General features: G+C 36.3%; 1 pseudogene; it reads left to right on the plus strand.

Annotated features, from left to right (window-relative positions):
• Positions 1-3,066: 3,066 nt before the first annotated feature.
• LOC127186487 (vomeronasal type-1 receptor 4-like) lies at positions 3,067-3,989 on the plus strand (annotated as a pseudogene).
• The last annotated feature ends 775 nt before the right edge of the window (positions 3,990-4,764 follow it).

Genomic DNA, 4,764 nt, shown 5'->3' on the forward strand with positions numbered 1-4,764 from the left:
TCAAGTGTGTTAGGGGGAAGTTGGTGTAGAAAAAGATCCATGGGACTGAGAGAGAAGGCATAGGAATAATTGCATACCTAAGAGGTGAGTGGGAATGACTGAAGTGTTTCTAACTTTGTGACAGTTCCTGTTGGTTATTACTGTGATTTAATTAGCCAACTGTGGCTTGCTGAGGGTACAATAGGACATTCCAGGTTGTTTGTAAAGGTGCTGATGGACTATTGTAATAAATCATTGTGATAATTCACCTTATCTTACATGACTTGTAGTGTATCTTCAAAGTAGTAGTAGTAGTAGTAGTAGTAGTAGTAGTAGTAGTAGTAGTAGAAGTAGAAGAAGAAGAAGAAGAAGAAGAAGAAGAAGAAGAAGAAGAAGAAGAAGAAGAAAAGAAAGAACGAGGAGGAGGAAGAGGAGGAGGAGTGAACTCATCATGATTTCAATCTCATAGTGAACATTTAAATGGAATTATTAGAAATTCACAGTCCTGGGTAGGGCAAGTACGTTATCTGTTTCTGGATGTAAACATACTTTTATTTGACACCTCACTTATCTTCTGCTTTTAGAGGAATTAGTACCTGATTCTGTATTTAATGGTCATTGGTGCAATGACTGGTTTGAAGCCTTTTCCATTTGAACTTGGAAGGTATCATGGAAGAGACATTACATTGCAAATATTGTGCAATGATAGCTAAGTCCCAACTTACCTCTCCTCAGATATTCATACTCTAAATATCAGCAGAATCCTATTGAACAAAGTAAATCTTTCTGAGTTTATAGCACAGATGAGGAAACATATAGTAAAAGATGTTTGGTATTGGTATTTGCTATTCCTAAGAAGACTTGTTCAGTTATTTTCTGTTTGTCTGGAGTGTTTTCAAACTGTAAACACTGCCACTCTAAAAGCAGGGTGTTATGTAATAAATATGTTATATTTGGAGGACACATTCTTTGGATTCTTTAAACTGGAGTTATAGGACTGATAAAAGTAAAATCTTTTCAGGTTTGTTTTGTATTTGTTACTGAACTTGTAAAGCTACACATATAATTTAAAAAACCAAACACATAATCTGTACCTTTGGCATAATCATTAGTCTGCTTTTGCTCTATGCACCCTGTATAAATAAAGAGGCACTTACTTTTTCTTGTAGGAGTAGGGTTTGCTTTCCTAAATGTGGTATCCAACATAAGAGTACTGATGGGCAGTCCAACACATTGTCCTCTTTTGTACCACCACTACTTTAGACTAATGCATGGTAACTGTGCTCAGACAGTATCATTGTGCAAAAATATTGTATGATTTATGTTTGGATGAAGCTGTCAAATGTAATTGCATGAATTTTAAGTGCAGACCTCAGATGCCACCAAAACTGCCATTCAAGGAAAATCTTAAATCAAAATCACTTTTTTTGTGGGGTTTTTTTGTAACTTCATAACCATATATCTCATGGAAATTTTACAAATGAAACATTACAGGGAACACAGTAGAACAACACAATAGATTATAAAGTCTTCTTTCCTAGACAACAAATATTACTGTTATTATTCTTAGCACTGGGGTTATTGGCATGCAGGTTTGTACTTGTTCTTCTGAAGCAGATGGGATCAGTGTTCTACAGAACTTGTGGTCACATTCAGATAATGCAAAGGTATAAGGTTCTAGGCTTATTTACAAACATGTACAAGATTGTTATTTTTTCCTTTTTTTCCACTTTTCTTCATTTTTAAATTTGCTTTTCTTTTTAGTTAACTTAAAAGTAGCTGGTTTGTTTACAAACTCTTTATATTTACAGTTTGGGTTGATCCAATTATTTTTATTCTTTTTGTGCTCTTATTAACCCTAGCTGTTTTCCGCACATTATTTATCCTTCTTCTCTCATATTATGTTTTCTTTATTTCCTCACCATGCCTCATACAAGCCCTGTGTCATCATCTAAGGAGCAATATTAAAATATCATTGGATGAACACATATTTATCCCACATAAACAAACATCTGTTATAACCATAATCAAAGAAACTACGTTAAGACAGAATACAGGGTAGTGATCTCGTTGGAGTTGGATTAATTCATTTAATACAATACTTTCTATTTTGTTCAGTATCCACTCCCTTTGCAGTGGCAACATGTAGAGAAAAGACAGCTAGTATCTAATAGTCTGTAAGGTCTAAGAATATTTCCAAATGTGTTTTAACTTCCTCACAGTTGGTTCTGCCTTATGGAAAGATGGAAGCACCACCAAAGAACACACAGGCACAAGATATAGGCCCTCAACACACATGAAATGGATACTCAGTTTGATCTTCTTGTGAGTCCCCTAGTAAGTAGAGTGCCTTCTGTCTATTGACTCTGTTGCCTGCTGTCAATCACTTTGGCTTATTCAGGCTGCCTTGTCTGGCCTCAGTGGATGAAGATGAACTCAGTCCTTTTAGGACATGATGTACCAACGTGTGTGTGTGTCTGTGTGTTGTTGGTGTTGGTGTTGTTGTGCTCCCCTATTCTGAGGGCAAAGGGATGACAGATAGGAGGAAGTGCATGAGAGAAGGAACTGGAAGACGACTATGGAGAAGGCTACCACCAGGAAGTAAAGTGAATACATAAATTAAAAATGAATTTAAAAACTAAAATAGTTTCTTGTAATTATTAAAGTGCTCTTGTTATACAGCATTATTAGCAAGTATCAATAAATTCTGAATGTCTTACATCATGTTTGTTTTTATTATTATTTATATTATTTTCACTGGTCAACATCAAGTCAGCTTCAATGATTCATTTTGTGTAAAGGTTTTGCCTCTCTTCGTCCATCATATGTACATTATAAGTTTTAAGAAATATCACAGTTAAAACATGGAAAGTAACCATTCTTACAAAGAAGTTCTGGAAGAGGTGTTTTTATGTGTCTCTTCTGGCTTTGTACTCAGGAGTATAAAGGACCGTCTGTTTCAGTCTCTCAATAGCTCCATGGATTAATGGATTCCTATTTCACCCCAACCTGCAATCATTGGCAGTTATTCATTAAACCAGAGAAACTGTGTGGATATACACTAAAGGAAATTGTGCTAAATCATAAAATGAACCTTGGAATCTGGCAATAAAAATTGTTTTCCTATCACAAACAACCACTGGAATTTTGGGAAAATTTTCTCTTTTGTTTTGCTATCTAAGTCTTTACTACATAGAATGTAAACTGAAGCCCACAGATTTGATTCTTATGCATCTAATGGCAGCCAATGCCTTGATCATCCTCTCTGCAGGAGTTCCTCAAACAATGGCAGTTTGGGGATTGAAGAAGTTCTTGACTGAATTTGGATGCAAGTTCATACTGTACATTCACCCAACTGCCCGGAGTGTGTCCATAGGAACCACATGTCTCTTGAGTGTCTTTCAGGCTGTCACCATCAATCCTAGGAAATCATGGTGGAAGGATCATAAAGCCAAAGCTGAGAAGTACATTAGATGCTGCATACTTATTATCTGGGTTTTGTACTTGTTGATAAATTTCATTTTCTTTGTGTACATATTTACCAACATAAATACAAAAAACGTGACAAGAAAGCGAGATTTTGGACACTCCTCACTGTAGGGAGTGATGAAATTTGTGAGTTCCTCTACGCAGCATTGCTGGTGTGTCCTGAGGTCTTCCTTTCTGGGCTCATTGTGTGGTCCAGTGGCTCCATGGTTGTCCTTTTATTCAGACACAAACAGGTGATTCAACACATCTGCAGCACTCATGATTTCAGCAGAACTTCCTTTGAGTTCAGAGCCACCCACAACATCCTGTCTCTTGTGTCTATCTTTCTGGTTTTTTTTTGTACTCTATCATCCTTCTTAGGAGGCTGCATTGCTCTGTTGCCTAAACACAACTGGTGGCTAGTGAACATCACTCCCTTCATTTCTCTTTGTTTTCCCTCTTTTGGACCTTTTGTCCTTATGAATCATTACTCTGTCATGCCCAGACTCAGTTTGTTCTTGATAAGGAATAACCCCTCTTAATCGTATTTTAATTATTTAAGTGGTATGTCTTGCTTGGAATCCAATGGTTAATTCACACTCTTCCCTCCAAAGGTCAATACAGAGACTTGAATAGATGGGTGGCACTTTGTCTTTGAAAGGTTAGAAAGATGACCATACAAGTTTTTCAGCTTGTTGACTTAGCAGCTGACAAAAACAGACCATATAATTTGAGTCTTACTTGTGTCAACTTGCAGCTGTGAGAGTCTTCTCTTTGCCCAAATGATAAGCAAAGAGGTCAACAAGAACTCTGTCAATAATGCTAAATTTCTTGTAGTGTTCAAGCAGGGCAGCTTGGATGCTTTTGGCTATCACATCTAGCTTTTGTGGCCAACATTCTACCTGCAAGGAAAACTGTAATCATGTCGGGCCATGAACTTGTTCTTCAGAAGGCTGTAGTACTGTCACAACTGCACCAGTCCCGTAAAAAATTAGGATGATGGTTTTGACATTATTTTGAAGATTGCTTGCTAATATTGTAGTGAGAATTTTTTTTATCATCATGCTTAATTGATTATAAACTTTGTTGGTCATTGTTCTGTCTTTATCTGTTTGGCATCACAATAATGCTAACTTCAACAAAAAATATTAGGAGAAATTAATACACCTATTATGGAGGTCAGTTTTGAGATTTGCTGAAAAGCTAAAAATGGGAAATATGATTAGATTGAAGTATTCAAATCCTGGGCCTATACCCAGTAAACTCTGTCTCATACAATAGAAATATTTGAATATCGATTATCCTTGCTACTTTATT

This window comes from Acomys russatus, unplaced genomic scaffold (genome assembly GCF_903995435.1).
Source record: "Acomys russatus unplaced genomic scaffold, mAcoRus1.1, whole genome shotgun sequence".
NCBI classification, from domain to species: Eukaryota; Metazoa; Chordata; class Mammalia; order Rodentia; family Muridae; genus Acomys; species Acomys russatus.